At 45.1% G+C, this 17,200-nt stretch overlaps 1 protein-coding gene across 2 annotated transcripts in view; it reads left to right on the top strand.

Moving 5' to 3' along the window:
* The window catches only part of RNF216 (ring finger protein 216), a 158,549-nt gene that overhangs the window by 69,078 nt on the left and 72,271 nt on the right, over nt 1-17,200 (top strand). The gene's annotated exons all lie outside the window — the stretch shown is intronic.

The following is a 17,200-nucleotide window of genomic DNA, read 5'->3' as shown; positions in this document are numbered from 1 at the left end:
AGACTGGTGATGTATAAGAAGGATTTGAGTGCTTTCCTTTTCATAAGCAAATGAGGATGAGTACTTTGTGAGTGACGGTTGACATGCTTACTGAGATGGCAGCCACTCTTGCCACTCTAGTTACAAAGCTCTGGATTCCTGTTTTATATCATCTTCTTTAGGACAGATACTATAATGTAAAGTGGGAAGTGTTTAGTTTTTCTTCCACTGTGTCAACATTTTTCTTGCTTGCTCTCTTCACCACCTGTGCTGAAATACCCCTCCCTCCCCACACATACACCTTTTGCCATTTTCAAAGTCCAAATGACGCTTCTTTGATTAAAGAACTGGGCATCATAGTGGCATCTCCCTCACATCTGGTAGGTTATTTATTTGACTGTTTCTCCTCATAAGAACTGACTATATTATGTGGGAGCAGAGCTGTCTAGGCGCATTACTGTTGCAGATCTTTGTTCTCTTTAACTTGGCGCCCTGTGAACTAAGAATGTCTTAAAATTTGTCAGCTATTTAGAAGCCACTTAGAGTTTTTAGTGAATATTAGCATCCACCTAGACAAATACGTTCTAAGCCATTTTTCTAAAATTGCATGATTTGAGTTGAACACTGCGATATCTTTGCCTTGGGGAAAGTAAAGAAATTAAGGTAGAGATAAGAAAAGGAAGAATAAACTAAACTAATGGATCAAAACTTTATTTCTTTTGTTTTCAGCATTAATATTTCTGGCCATTTTATATGTTTGCACCCCAGGCTGTTGCTATAACAATTGTCACAACAGTCACTGGCATCTTGCAGCTCTTAAGAAAGCAGAGTGCCAGCCTGTCCCTTGTGTGCTTCCAATGGGTCAGGTGCTGGACTGCCTGGGGAGGTGATGCCTGCGCTAAGATGCAGCAGATAAGGAGGAAGTAGCCAAAGGATGGAAAGGGTGGGAGTGGAGTGGAGATGGAGAAATGTTCTAGGCCCCAGGAGTGGCAGCAATGTGGACGCTTACTGGTGCTAGGAGTGTGAAGGAGGCTCATAAGCTGAGTAGGGGCAGGCCTATGCAGCACACTGTCCTGAGGTGAGGAGAGGTAAAATATAAGGAAAGTCTACTTGCCTATCGCGTAGTCCAGGTGAGAAACGTACAGTACTGCACAGCCTCTTGGGTCTTCATGAGTTGCTTAGAAGGAGCTGGGAACTACATTTCCTGGTAAGGTTTCAAAGAAGGTCTGCCAGTGAAAGTGCTTATGTACAATTGGGAAGGCCAAAGAAGAGGAGAGACCATTATTCTCTGAGGACTTTTTTTTTTTTTTTTTTTTTTTTTTAAATTTTGAGACAGGGTCTCACTCTGTCGCCCAGGCTGGAGTGCAGTGGCATGATCTCAGCTCACTGCAACCTCCTCCTGGCTTCAAGCAATTCTCCTGCCTCAGCCTCCCAAGTAGCTGGCATCACAGGTATGCACCACCACGCCTGACTGATTTTTATATTTTTAGTAGAGATGAGGTTTCACCATGTTGGCCAGGCTGGTCCTGAACTCCTGGCCTCCAGTGATCTGCCCACCTCAGCCTCCCAAAGTGCTGGTATTACAGGTGTAAGCCACCACCACCAGCCTGAGGACATTTAAAAGCAGCTGCATTTGTTGCCCAGTGGCTCATGCCTGTAATCTCACTTTGAGAGGCTGAGGCAGGAGGATCTCTTGAGACCAGGAGTTCGAGACCAGCCTGAGCAACATAGACCCTATCTCTACAAAAAAAATTTTAAAACTCAGCTGGGCATGGTGGTGTGTGCCCATAGTCCTAGCTACTTAAGAGACTGAGGCAGGACAATCACTTGAGCCCAGGAGATTGAGGGTGCACTGAGCCATGATTGCACCACTGCACTCTAGCCTGGACAACAGACTAAGACTCTGTCTTTAAAAGAAAGAAATTTAAAAAATAAAAGCCTGAGGGCACACATGCGTCTGGAACAGCATCTAGTGAACATCAACTTGGGATGTTGGTGGGAGCTTCCCAGGGGCTCTTAAGATCCCAAATAGGAACACCACATGTGTTTTAGTTTCTGTCTATGGGAGGAATATACATGGCCTGCTGAACTTGGAGGTAGCCATGTAGCTTCTTGTGGTCAGTGAAACGTGAGTAGTTAGATCACTTGCAGAAAAAGCCATAAAGGCATGTGGTGTGGGGTAATGTCAAGATGACAGAAGAGAAAGCCCCAGACCCTCTTTTTCCCATAGAGATACCAGTTCAACAACAATGGAAGGACCAGTTTCTCTCTGTGAGAAATCCAGAAACCAGTTGCATCAAAGGCTTGGGAGTTTGTGACGCTGGCTCTCCAGAGCTCCTCCCCCTGGCACAGCACCGTGTTATTGGGAGGAAACTCCCAACTCCTGGCATCTTTCTGGGGAGGAAAAAGAAGACTGGAACATATATCTAATATTCAGGCCTTTCAGGAGGCTGCTCAAGGGACTAGTTCCTGTCTTGTCTCACAGGAAAGGGCACCAGGTTGGGGACCACTGAGGACAAATGGGATGGTGAAACTAGAACGTACTGACTTCTCATTGCCCTCTCCCTGCTTTTCTCTGGAGGGAAGGAGTTGGAACATGGGTCCAGCATTCTAGGTTTTCTGGAGCCCGCCCAAGACTTCTGGTTTCTGTCTCACTTGATGAAGCACTGATGGGACCTGGCATGGTCTAGGTCCCTGGGGGCTGCTGAGAACAAGAGAAAGCTGGGTGGTTTGTACTGCCCCAGAGGACCCACGGTACAGTAGGCAGAGTCCAGTGCACCTCGAAGGCTGCTTTTTGGGTCCAGGGGAAGAGTAGAGCATGTGTTCAGCATTTGGGCTTCTCAAGGGGGTGCCTGAGGGACTGGCTTCTGTCTCACCCAACTCACTGCTGGCAGAACCCAACCTACTCTAGATGCCTTGGAGCTGCTGAGGCCAAAAAAGAGCTGGGCAGCTTACAGCAGCTCCAGAGGGCCTGTGGTACCTCAGACAGGCACCAGAAGAAGCAAGAGCTTGCAAGCTCCTGAAAAAAGGAAAACAAAAGCCTGAGCACTTACATTAGCCTACAATTTAGCAAAATCTTCTCGCAGGAAGCCTATTTTAGGATAAAGTATGAGTATCTCATGTAATTTATTGAATACTATACTGAAAGTGAAAAAGAGAATGATTGTATGGGTACTTGAATTACAGTTTCTATTGAATGTGTATCACTTTCACACCACAGTAAAGTCAAAAAGTGTAAATTAAACCATTGTAAGTTGGAGACCACCTGTATATGCACCCGACATCAGTGCACCCAAATATGTGAAGCAAATATTGACAACCAAAGGGAAAAATAACACAAAAATAGTAGGAGATTGCAATACCTCACTTTCAATCATTGTTAGCACCACCAGGCAGAAGATTAGTAAGGAAACAGCTGACTTGAACAACACTATAGACCTAACAGACACATACAAAACATTCTAGCCAACAGGCACAGAAAACACTTTTTCTCCTCTGTTGCACATGGAGCATTTTCCAGGATGGAGAATATTAGATCATAATACAGGTCTTAACAAATTTATGATCAAAATCATTCCAAATATCTTTTCCAGCCACAAGGCGATAAACTTAGAAATCACAAACAGCAGGAAAATTCACAAAGTATGAGAACTAAAGAACACACTGTCCGGGCATGGTGGCTCCCACCTGTCATCCTGGCACTGTGGGAGGCCGAGGCAAGTGGATCACCTGAATTCTGGAGTTCGAGACCAGCCTGGCCAACATGGCAGAACTCTGTCTCTACTAAAAATGCAAAAATTGAGCTGGGTGTGGTTGCGTGCGCCTGTAATCCCAGCTACTTGGGAGGCTGAGGCAGGAGAGAATCACTTGAACCAGGGAGATGGAGGTTGCAGTGAGCGGAGATTGTGCCGCTGTACTCCAGCCTGGGCGACAGAGTGAGAGTCTGTCTCAAAAAAAAAAAAACCCACACACACACACAGAAAAGCTTTTTTTTTACTAAGATCAGGAACAAGGCAAGGATATCACTCTCACCACTTCCATGCTACATAACACTGGAAGCCCTAGCTAGAGCTATTTGGCAGGAAAAAGCAAAAGCATCTATATCCATGCAAGTTCACAGGTAATATGATCTTATACATAGAAAAATCTGCAATTTCCACAAAAAACTTGTTAGAATTAATACATTCAGTAAAGGTGCAGGATACAAAATCAGCACATAAAAATCAGTTTCGTTTCTGTACACTAACAAACACTCCAAAAAGAGAAATTAAGAAAATCTAATTTATAATACATCAAAAAAGTTGGAATACTTAGGAACAACTTAACCAAGGAGTGGGGAAAGACTTATACACTGAAAACTATAAAAAACTACTGACATAATTAAAGAAGACATAAATAAATGGAAAGACATCCCTAAAATGCATATGGAACCACAAAGGATCCCAAATATCCTAGACAGTCTTAAGAAAGAAGAACAAAGCTGGAAGCCTCACACTTCCTGACTTCAAAACATATTACAAAGCTACAGTAATTGAAACAGGCAGACATGTAGACCAATGGAACATAATACAGTGCTCAGAAATAAATCCACACATTTATGATCAGCTGATCCTCAACAAGGGTGCAAAGAACACCCACCGGGGGAAAAGTTAGTCTCTGATTAATGGTGCTCTGTAAACTGAATATCCACATGCAGAAGAATGAAATTAGACCCTGATACCATATCTCATACCATAACACAAAAATCAACTCTTTAACTGGATTAAAGACTTAAGTGTAAGACCTGAAACTATAAAAACTAGAAGAAAACATAGGTGGAAAGCTTCATGACATCAGTCTTGGCAATAATTTCCTGGGTATAATACCAAAAACAAGGTGACAAAAGCAAAAAATAGGCAAGTGACTTCTAAGATGCTTTCAGCAAAGGAAACCATCAACAGAGTGAAAAGGCAGCCAGTGGAAAGGAATTGAGATCCTTTGAGAAAGGATCTCAGCATGTTCCTGTGTTCATTGCAGCATTATTCACAGTGGCCACGAGATGGAAACAACTTACTGATAGGTTCGTCAACAGATGAATGGTTAAAATGTGGTATATTATGCAGCCTTTGAAAAGAAGGAACTCCTGGCACATACTACAACACAGATAAACCTTGAGGGATATCATGCTCAGTGCAATTAGCCAGTCATAGAAGGACAAATACTGCACGATTCCACTTAAATGCAGGATCTAAAGTAGTCAGACTCATAGAAACACAAAGTAGAACCCTGGGTGCCAGAGGCTGGGAGAAGGCAAAGTGGGGAGTCACTGTGCAGTGGGAAGTTTCGGTCATGCCAGATGAAGTTGTTTAGAGATCAGCTGTACAACATTTTGCTAACAGACCCTGTACACTTAAAAATGTGTTAATTGGGTAGTTTTTGTATTGTGTGTTTTTACCACAATTTTTTTTTTTTTTTTAATCTGGAATATCGCTCTGTTGCTCAGGCTGGAGTGCAGTGGTGCAATCTCGGCTCACTGCAACCTCCACCTCCCGGGTTCAAGCGATTCTCCTGCCTCAGCCTCCTGAATAGCTGGGACTACAGGCACATGCCACCACGCCCGGCTAATTTTTTGCATTTTTAGTAGAGACGGGGTTTCACCATGTTAGCCAGGATGATCTTGATCTCCTGACCTCGTGATCCTCCACCTGCTTCGGCCTCCCAAAGTGGTGTTTTGTTTTGTTTTGTTTTTGTTTTTGTTTTTGTTGAGATGGAGTTTTGCTCTTCTTGCCCAGGCTGGAGTGCAATGGCATGATCTTAGCTCACCATAACCTCCGCCTCCCGGGTTCAAGCAATTCTCCTGCCCCAGCCTCCCGAGTAGCTGGGATTACATGCATGTGCCACCATCCCCGGCTAATGTTGTATTTTTGTAGAGACAGGGTTTCTCCATGTTGGTCCGTCTGGTCTCGAACTCCCGACCTCAGGTGATCCGCCCACCTTGGCCTCCCAAAGTGCTGGGATTACAGGTTGAGCCACCGCGCCCAGCCTACCACAGTTTTTTTTAAAGGGCATATGGTTCATTTTTTTCTCCCTCTGCCAAGAGGGATGTGCAACATGAGTGAGAACAAAGTCTGTTTTGAGCTACTGAGGTTTGAGTTTGTTCCAGCAGCATAACCTAGCACATCCTGACTGATAAGGATCATAAGGACCATAACTGCCCTTGGAGTTGGAGAACAGGGGCAGATTTGAGAGGTAGAGGATTAGAAGGTGATGTGTTGCATGTGAAGGTGGGGAGAAAGCCAGAGGCCTCACAGGCTTGTCTGGTGTGGACCACTATGTAGTTGATGATGCTGTTTACAAAACTGGAAATGGAATCCAAAAGATTCAGGAGAGATTACTTTTGTTTTGGACATGTTGAGTTTTTAGGGGAGACATCCAGTGTGTACGTGTTTTTACGATGCCTGGCACATAGTAGGTGCTCCATAAATCAGTGACCCTAGATCAGTGAACCCGGGTCAGTAACACAGGGAGAGATCTAGGCTGGAAAAAGATTTTGGAGTCTGAAATGAGCAGCAAAAGGAGGAGAGAGGAGGAGAGGGGTAAGGTGCCCATCAGGGAGATTATTAGCGTAGAAATGCTGGGCCATGCTAAGTTTAAAGTATGTCTTTTCATTTATTCACATCTTTTTATGCCCCTCAGCAATGTTTTGCAGTGGAGAGAATGTGTGTTATGATTACATGATGGATTACAGTATGCTTCAGAACATGACTTTCACCTACGGATAATAGCATTCACATTTAGTTTCTAATGTTAGGGTAAGGGTTGTAGGTGTTTGGCCCATCATGGAAAATAAAGTGAAAAATGTTATATGGGGACCTGAGGCAGTGACAGCCTGGTGGAGCTGGCTCAGTGACCACCAGTGGAATGAGAGAAGTCCCCACCTTGTCCTTTGGATGAGAAAGGAGAGTTTATGCCTAAATCTTCTGTCCTTATTTGTGGGCTGTGGAACGAGCTGCCACTAGGTGGCACAGATGATCCATGAGGAAAGGGTTTTCTTCCTCTTGGGTGTTTGAAAAGTATGTGTCAGCAAAACACTGTTTTGTAAGCAGAATTGACACAGTTCTTTTAGGCTCAGTACTAAAGCAAACCACTACATGCATTTAGACTTTATCTAAGATGTCCATGTTATTAGCACATACGCTTTTACCTTTCTCAATTATGCAAATTCTCCTTATGCCATTCTTTCTAGCAAGATGGCTAAAGCAGTCGCTAATCCTTGAGGATTCCCAATATTTAAGACATGAGCCACAAGCTAATTTTGACCCGTGTGAGACTAAGGGCACCTGCTTTGTCATTGCGGTGTCTTTGCCAGTAATATAAATTCCAGTTGGCTTTTCAGGAACTTGTCGCTCTGAAATGAGGCGTTTATATTAATGCGCTCTCTGGAGGAGAACTTGAATGGCTGGAATCATTCCTCTGGAATCCCTGAAGAATAAGACACTGTATCTTTGATGAAATGGAGAGAGTCTTTGTTTCATTGATATGATGGAATGCTTTTGTCAAGGCTCTCAGCTCCCTTGTGTGTTCTCAGATAAAGAATTCATTAGTTTGTTTTCAGCGTGCTGCTTTTAGGAATGAATTGGGTGTGTTTGGTGTGAGACTGAAGAGTGTTACATAAAAGGAGATTTGAAGGTGATGCTTCTGGAATATGTATTCTTAGGGTCAGAAGTTTCACTGTTGAGTCTTTTCTGCCTTGCCACAGCCATAACTTTGCTTTATAAACCCAGAGCTATGTAAGTCAAGTTTTCCAGAAACTTAGGGCCACGAGGTGGAGGTTTAGGCACACTCATGAAGCAAGCGCTAACGAGGAGAGACCATCAGGTGGTGAGAGTTTAATCAGAATAACTGAAGAACATCTGGTGTAGTCTTTTCGTGGAAACTGCAAATGTGTGTGTAGTTGTGTAACCACCCATCTTTTCCCAATGTCACTTGTATTTATTTATCCTTTCTCACCTGCCAGCTTTCTTCTCTGCTTGTTTTTCTGCCCTTTCTAGGTTCCCATCCTATTCTTTGTAGCATTTGCTGTTTTTAACTTTACAGCCGTGAAATACAACCAAAATTCACATCTGCAGTGAACCAGTTTGCTGGTTAAAAAACAGGCATCTGCAGCCTACAGTAGCTGCATGGCTGCGTGAAGAGAATGTAAATGAGTGTGGACCAGCTATCAGTGCCAGGGCTGCTCCAGCTGTGATGGCGGGTGGTTGGCACTTAATAACAGCACTCTAATTTGGGGCCCAGCCAGTCAGCTGACTCCTGTGCTGAGCACAGGCCTTCACATTTATCTAGAGATGAATGAAGCTTGGGCCACTTGTTCCTACTATCAGGCAAGACCTTTATTCAGGAAGTAGCGTTGACAAGAACCAAATATCTGGGTAACAAAAAGATTTTTAAGCCCACGAATGAGGACTCATTTACTGGAGTGGAAGTCCATGCTGCATAATGTGAGTCAAATATGAAGGAGGGTGGTGTGAGAATTTCTTATCATGGAATGTGACCTGCCGTTGCTCCTCCAAGGTGAGTCACTTCCTTCAGAGCCCAGCATGGGTCCCTCTGAAGAGCTTCAGGTTCAGGCCACAGAAGGATGCTCCCTTACAGGTATATCATATAGGGTGCCTGGTAGAGCTTTCAGCTCATATTGGTCCCCGCAGCAGCCCTACAAAATAGACACTGGCTTAAAGTCAGGTGACGGTAAATGGGAGAGCTGAGAACTCAAAGGGAAGCCTCCTTGCCTTAAAACAACCTCAGAGTGGGTCGCAGACACCATCCCTGTGAGCCTCCCTTCCATAAAGTACTGAGCAGGGCTGGCGTCATAGCAAGGAGGCTTCAGGATTTTTAACTCTACTTGTGTCTGAGTACTTTTGTCAGTTTTCACTTTTTAAAATTTAAAAGCATAGTGAATCTGTTCATCACAGACTTGTTGATCCTGGGAAGATTTTGGTTAATTACACACACAAGTACATCCTCTTCCCTTGCCTGCTATTGAAGCACAGTAAATACAGTATAGAGTAGATGTGTTTGTTAGATTCTTTTAAAGAAGAAGAAAAATAATAAAAGGCAAATGTTGCTTGCCTCTCTTCCCACCCTGCCTTCCCATTAAGAGTCAAATACCATGTTTGCTGTTTCAGTGATTATTCAGAAGGGAGAGAGCTGACAACCCGAAGTAGGGAAAGGTAAAAATACATATGCATTAAACCAAAACGCCAATATGAATAAAAAATTTATTTTTGTTTCTGCTTGGCCCTACAGAAATAGTTTTTTACCCCTGTATTTCAGCTACTTTATCCCTCATGTCAGACGCTAATGGTAGAAGCACCTGCCTCTCCCCTTGGCCCGCCTTGGAGGAGGCTGGGAGCTGTGAGTGAACATGGACTATGCTGCCACTCCCACTCCCACTGCAGGCTGCTGTAGCCCCTCAGGTTTCTCCCCTCGAAACTCGCAGAGGCAACTGCTGACCCCCCGGCAGGTGGCAGAGCCCACACCCACCTGCATTTCAGAGCCAAGGAAGTCTAGAGTCAGCGTGGGCTCCGAGGACCCGGCAGCGACCTGGGGCCTCAGATGTTGCCGACCTCCCTGATCCCTAGGAAATGGTCCTGGCTCTTCCTTGTCCCAGACAACATCCTGGTGCTCTCTTCTGGTCCTGAGCTGCTTTCGTCGGTTAGTGTTTCCACCTTCTCAGGAGACCACTCACGAACCTCCTGTTCCATTCACATGAAGAGGCATTGTTTGGGACACGTCTTTTGCTGGGCTTTCATAGTAAGTTGTCTGTTTCAAGAGTTCTTTTGAAGCCCTTACGTGAGAAGTGTTGATTGATGTGCAACTCTGCACAGCACTGGGTGCTGTGAGGCTGTGAATGGCAGTGAAATGCGTGGCTGTTGCTGCATCACAGTGAGGGAAACGGTATAGCTCAGTGGTTAAGACAAGGGATTTTGATACTAAACCCACTTATGCTTTAATTCTAGCTCCTCCACTCACTAGCTTTGTGACATAGGGTGAATACTTGATCTCCCTAAGCCACATTTCCTTTCCCTGTACAATAAGAACGGTTGCACCTACCTCGTAGAGCTTTTGTGCAAAACCAATGGAAACAGCATGGGTAAAGCGTCAAGTGCAGTGCCTGGCACTTTGTGTCACGAAGTAGTAGCTGCCCAGTGAGGATAGTGTGTGCAGATGTGCGGCCTCAGGAGATGAACGAAGATCCTAGAAAGGGGGAACTGCCTCCAGTTTTGTGAACCTGCTGCCACAAGAGCATGGAGTTCCCCTAAAGTGGGCAGGTGGAAAATCCCATCAGGGAGCAGAAGATGACTCATCACTCACCACTCAGCTCATTTCTACCAGCTCCCCCGTGTTCTGCCATGTAAAGGGGTAGATTTTTAAAGCTGATTTTTTTGCTAACCGATACATTCTATAAGAAATGACAGCTCTCCTTTAGTCCACGTTATTCAAGTTCAGAGAAAGGCCCTGTGCAACCTGGGGAGAGCCATGTGCTGGGGGAGGCCGTCTTGTGTGTGCTCCCACTCTCAGGGTCTGCACTGTCTGTCCACAGCACTGCTGTGCTCCTTCTCTCAGGTTTCATGTTGATTTCTTATTCCTACCCAGAAGGTTTAGAATCTCAGGGATGACATTCAAAAGAAATGAGTATAGGAAGGGCCTAGAAACAAAGACAGCGATACACTATGCTAGAGAACTCCGAATTAGTGGCAGTGGAGAGGTGGGAATCCAGGCTTTGTCTTCTTGGTGCATTGGGCATGAGTTTTTGTCCTACTGGGAGGGCACTGGTCATCCTGCCACCCACAGCAGCGGGCAGGCTTGGATGCCAGGGCTGCTCACCTTGGACTATCCTTGTGGAAGGACACACCTACTTGTCTCTTTGTTGTTGTTATTTTTGGTTTCTACTAAAACACACTGTCTGTAGTACTCATAGAAAAAGATTCTCTGTGGATTTTTAACGAGTTTCTGTGGGTACTTAATTAAAATATAGTGGCTCTTTTTTGTGGTTTTGTGTACTAGTTAGCCATTGCTTCTCAGGCTTGTCACAGCCTGTGGGGATCGGAAGCTTGGAGTGGCCCTCTTTCTAGAAACCACACACCACCTATTAAGTTCCTTTGTATATTTTACTAAAATAATTTAATGACGTTTTTCTGTGCCTGTGGCCTCATCAAAGGAGAGATGCATGTTAGAAATCTCACATTAAAAATCCCTCAAGAATTGATACCTACAAAATATCTTTTTAGAAGAAATGTTTTACCTCCTTTTTGTCATTGCACTGATTTTGTGTTGCTAGGTGTCAGCATCCTGATTTGTTGTCATGATCTTATTGTGATGTCCTTGAGAAGGGGCTGTGTGTGAGTGCACGTGTGCAACTTGTGGTGTGTGCTGAGGTGCAAAGTGATAGTGTTCCCTCTTTGCATTCTCAGCACAGAGCACTGCAGGGTTTCCAGCCTTCCAGGTAGAAGAGAAATTGTTGCTATGGTAATACCACAAGCATGAAAACACCCCCTGTCCCCGTGGGTGTCTGTGTCAGGGCGGGGAATGTGAGAAGGGGAACAGTAGCAAAGAGGAGTGTTCAGCGCATCGAGCAAGATGAGAGCAAAGCCTAAGCTGAAGCTGCTGTTGGGTGGAATTTCTTGTGTTTATTCTTGAATTCAAGGTCAGATTCCAGTTGCAATGTGGTAGCTGAGAACGTAAAAGGCCTTTTATTCCTCAGTGTCTTCCCTGACTTTGAGACAAAGATAAAGAATACAGAGGGTCTCTGTCACATCTCCAGTCCCCAGAGGCCACATAGCCTTCCCACAGACCACAGTTAGAAAATATGTGTCTGTATCTGTGGCCAGTACATCACTGCAAGTGGAATCAACCACCCAGCCCCAGAAAGCCTGCTGCCCTTCATGTCCAGCGTAACAGGCTAAGGCAGCAGTCCCTGCCATCTCTTCTGAAACTAAATAACAGTTCGTGCTCTGTTTCTGTACAATTCCCTTGAGAAGATGGACTCTGAATATCCTTGGTAATGCAGAGTAGTGATGAGAAACAAAAACCAATCTGCTGAGGTTGTGGGTGAGGAACACAACAAAAAGCTAGTGTGCAATTCTGTCAGGTCATCAGGGTCAGTATGGGAAGAGTAGCTTGAGCAGGGAGTTTGGCATCATAGTTAAAACAGGCTGAGGTCTAGGTATTTGCTAATAAAACTTCCTGGGTTTTAGGGGCTTTTTACTCCTTATCTGCTCAAAGTCACACAGCTAGTAAGTGACAGCATCAGGAGTCAAATCTTGGGTTTCTCATTGTTATTTGTGTTTTTAGGTGTAATTTTGATATGCTGCATTAGTTTCAAGAGTCTTTATCTTTTGCAGATACAAACTGAAATATTTATAAATGAAAAGATTTGTAATCTGGGATTTGCTTCAAAATTATACTGAAGGAGAGGGGATGAGTGAACAGGTAGGGTATAGATAAGCTGAGATTAGTTATGAGTCGATCATTATTAAACACGATAATGGGTGCATAGGGTTCATTACATCCTCTGCCTTTGTATATGTTTAAAATTTTCTACAATAAAAAGTTAGTTTAAAAAAAACAAGTCAAAAACTCTAGTTGTCTTCAGTGTTAGCTTTATCTGTGCTCTCATTGTTTTGGTTTGCTTTGCTGCTTTCCAGTTCACTCTTGGGGACTGGAAAGACCCTTATTCGAATGTTCTGTTTTGTGGCTTGTTCACTTTTTTAAGAGATGAGAAAATGTGTAACATAACAGGAAAATGTTAACAGCTTTTTGGGGGAAGGTTAAAGGGCTCTTCATCCTAGAGGAGGGAAGGCTTCCTGTGTAGTTTCTCTGCACAAGATTCTTCTATATAAGTGGTAGGGACCTGGTGTTTTCCAGCTTCTCTGGGAAAACAGACTTAAACTACCTATGAAGAATCCAAGAGGCCGGAGTGGTGGCTCATGCCTATAATTCCAGCACTTTGGGAGAATGAGGCAGGAGGATTGCTTGAGGTTATGAGTTCAAAACCAGCCTGGGCAACAAAGCACCACCTCGTCTCTACACAAAATAGAAAAAAAATTAGTAAGGCATGGTGCTGTGCATCTGTAGTCCCAGCTACTCGGGAGGCTGAGGTGGGAAGATCACCTGAGCCCAGAAGATCGAGGCCGCTGTGAACCATGATTGTGCCACTGTACTCCAGCATGCATGCATGCGTGTGTGTGTGTGTGTGTGTGTGTGTGTGTGTATAAAAGAATCTAAGACAGCTCACTGGACTTCATTGTAACCGATGAATTGGGTTCCCAGGAAGCCTGGGGTTCTGTGTTGAGAGCATTGTACAGCCTGTAACAGACCCTCCTTGCTCCAGGACAACTGCTTACATGCAGTCCAGCTGCAACCAGAAGAGAGCCCACATGACCTTTTGAGTGTCCCTCTAGTCCAAACACTGTGATTTCTAGAAAACCGAAGATTTTAAAACTAGGATTGGCATTTGCTTTTCAAAAATAAACAGGCTAAGAGAGTTTCTCAGATGAAATCCCCGTAGCCTCATAAAAGTACTTTTTTTTTCAGTTTTATTTCCCATCAGAAGCTTGTATGAAAAGCATTTTAAGTTTCAAAAGCTGCCTATGTCTGAGAAGCTGATCCAGATTCTAGCCCAAAGAGAGTGAAATAGATCACAATTTCTTCCTCTCTTATCTTTGACTACAGCTTGTCCTTTTGCCCTTCCCTCCCCTGCTCTGTTAGACTTTGCTGCTAAAAACATCTCATGTTCCCACAGCCCTCTTAGCTTCAAGGCCTTCTTGCCTCCCATAAAAACCTACTTTTCACCCTCAAGGCCAGCACCTACTACTCTGACCTAACCTGTTGTGCTCCTAGCTTCTGTCTTCTCCAGGCAAACACCCTTGCATCCTGAGCACCTCAAACTGCTGTGAAGATTCTTCCCTTCCCCACCTTCTGTCTCTGGACTCCATCAAAACCTTTCCCCAGGCTGGGAGTGGCGGTGTGCACTTGTAGTCCCAGCTGCACAGGAGGCTGAGGCCAGCCTGGACAACATAGCAAGACCTCATCTCTTTAAACAAACAAAAGAATAAAAAAGCCTTAGCCCAGCCATGGTACAGAAGAGGCCAGTGAGGGTTTTGCCCTTCACCTTGCCTGACACTTCATCTTCTCCTCTAAACACGATCATTACCAGCTGCCTGTCATCTGCCTATTTGGAGACATGTGAGCTGATTTCTGCTTTGGTTGAAGTCTGGTCATTCGTTCAGCAGATATGTATTGAGCATTTCTGTGCCAAAGGGAGTAAGAAAGAGAAAGGGCAACCACGGCCCTAACTGACCATCCGTGGGATGAGAGAGTGATGGTGACTGCTGTGAGGAACACGCAGCTCTGCATGAGCGACATGGGTCTAGGCCTGACCAGGCCTTGGTGGGGTCTTATTGGCGGAGATGGGGAGAACTTTACTCCAGGCCCAGAGAATGACACTAGCAAAGCTGGGTGAAGGGTCAGCCAGTAGACAGGTGTGTCCAGAGCAGAAGGAAGCAGGACTTTGAAGATAAATAGACCCTGTTGAGGGCTTTGCAATGCAAAACAAAACAAGGAGGGTGGATTTTATTCTGGAGACTTCCCCTACCCCCCTCCCTGGAGCTGTTGCTGGTGTAATGGAGGGGACACAGTGGGATCACATGCTGCTTGTGGGAGGGTGAATTTTGTAGATCCTTGAAAGGGAGTGGGAGGGAGAGAGAGATCAGATATAGAATATCAAGGGAATTGGAACACCTTGCCAATGTAGTTACTATGGCAAGTCATTTCTAGTAACCTGGGGACACGCGGTCCTCCTACAGCCCTCCTGGAGCCCGTTTGTACAATGTTGCAGGTATTTGCTATGATTACTTTTCCCATTTTCCAGAAGACCTAGGTGGGATTTGGCCTGAAGGAACCTGGTTCTAAGGGCAGGTTGGGGGCAAGAGGGGAGACGTGGGGCAGTAGTCAAAAGCGAGGATGGCAGCAGCCAAGGAAGAGGCTTTGGTGAAGAGTGGCCGATGCGAGCCCATCGGACACGATCTTGGGCACGCGTGTCTAGGAGGCTGCCCCGGCCTGCTCTTCCTTCCTCTGGTGTGTGTGGCTGCCCTGGAGTAGATCATTGGGCAGTTGCTGCTTTGCTGCATTCCCACCGGCCAGCGAATTTGTTTTAGTCCTCAGGTGCTTTACATAAGGAGGAAACCACGTAACCTTCACAAGTTTTTTCCCACTCATTTAAAAAGGCTTGTTTTCCAGCCGAAGACATGTTGAATAAGCTTAATTTCTCTCACTCAGATCAGCTTAATTTCTCTGTGATGTGCATGCAGAGAATTGCTTAATTCTCCTTTTGCAACATGTTTTCCCAGCTGCTGAGAGCCCTGCTTTTTTTCCATGGGCCTCCTGACAGAAATACAAACAATTTAAAGCCGTGCAGTACCAACTGCTGTTCGTCACCACACGGACTGTGGATGTCAGTGTGGTTCCCCTTGGGCTGGATTTGTCTGGAGCTGGTGGCTGCTTTCTTGTCCTTCCATGCCTCCCAGGAGTCAGGGATCAAGGCCGTGCTGGGTTGTGCTGAGAGCCACAGCCGCTCCTTCAAGTGGTGTCCCCTCCCTGCCCAGCCTAGTCCTACATCCTTGTTGTGTGAGGAAATGAAGTCTGTTCCTTGGATGCGTTCTGACGGGAAACATGTTTTCTGTGGCACCTCTGCTTAGTCTTTCAGTGCAACACAAACAGCCTTTTGATACCTTGTTTTGTAAAAAGTACATTTCCACAATGGGGCTTGACACTGTTCATAAACAAACACATCCGTTTACAGGCAAAGCAAGGGAAGAACACATAGGGGAACAGTTTGACCAGGGGTTTTGTTTTTCCCTCTGTGAATGCCTGGTGTGCACCATCCTTCCGAGGATGACTAGGGGAGAACACTATTCTGTGGCTGCCAAAACCACAACAAATGACAACTTTCCATTCTGTCATCTCTCTCGGCACCACTGCTAGCAAGCAATTCATTTTTCTACCATAAAAGGGCAATAGAACTTGTCTGTAGCCACGGTGTCTTCTGCTCTGCAGAGAGAGAGCAGGAGACCGGCAGGGAGAGGCACTCTCAGCAGTAGGCGCAACCGTGCTCACCCCGTGCCTACAGCCTTGCTTAGTCCAGGCTCCGAGGCAGCAGCAGCCATAAGAAAAAACAGGAGAGGAAGGCGATGTGGCGCTTCTGCCGGGCGCTCAGACTGGGGAGTGTGAGGTCAGGACAGGCTGGCGTGTCGTTTTCGTCTCTGTGGCTGCTGGACGTGTGAATGTGTGGTTCAAACCTTGGTACAAGTTGCTGCGCTGGGTCTGCGCAGGTGGTTTTGTATATTGGTATTTGGTACTTTTGACTTGCAGTTGTAGATGTTAGATTTATAAGTCGGACCCAGGAGGTCATATAACCTGGACATGCTTGTTGTACAGATGAAGAACCGTGGATAGGTCAAGTGCTAACTTCGTGTAGCTTGAAGTCATTGAACTTCTTGGTTATATATGAACTTTGGGTTCAGGGGTAGTTCCCTAACCCATCTGTGTCCCCAATGGCCCATTAGTGTATATTTTGTCTCAGTTAAAGTTGAGCCACAGAAGCCTTAACTAATAGAAATACAGTTCTTAGTTGGTAGATTTGTATGTCAGTTAACCAGGGTCTTTGGAAAGTATATTGTCTTTTCTATAAAATGCATGGGTCCTTTAGATGATTATAAATAAATGTTGACAATCAAAACAGGAGTAGTTAGTAGGCAAATGCTTAGCTATTTTGACAACACCTAGAACACTTTGAGACAGTGGCCATAAAATTTCTGCCCCATGTACCCTGGCAGACCAGGAGACCAGCCCAACACAAGCTACGCAGCTGCAGAGAATGTACTTTCCATAGGCTGAAGGGCATGGCCACCACACAGATCTCTGCTCCAGGGCAGGCAGGTCCTCAAATTGAGCCACAAGTGGGCCTCATCCTTTTGCTTGGAGCCCTTGAAGGTTTTCCTATAAACAAGAACTGAGATTTGATTTGTCGTTTAAACTTACCTTAATTCTGACTGTCTGATCTCGTAGCAGATGTTGGAACTGAACTAAGCACATTGCCATGGGAATAAAAATTGTGTCCAAGAATCTTGCTGATCTGGAAGTTTTGGAGGAAAGCAGGGATTTTCAAGGTCAAACGTTATTACCC

This window comes from Pongo abelii, chromosome 6, assembly GCF_028885655.2.
Source record: "Pongo abelii isolate AG06213 chromosome 6, NHGRI_mPonAbe1-v2.0_pri, whole genome shotgun sequence".
In the NCBI taxonomy this organism is placed as follows: Eukaryota; Metazoa; Chordata; class Mammalia; order Primates; family Hominidae; genus Pongo; species Pongo abelii.
The sequence above is the reverse complement of the archived record's forward strand: the minus strand, read 5'-3'. Positions and strand labels throughout refer to the sequence as shown.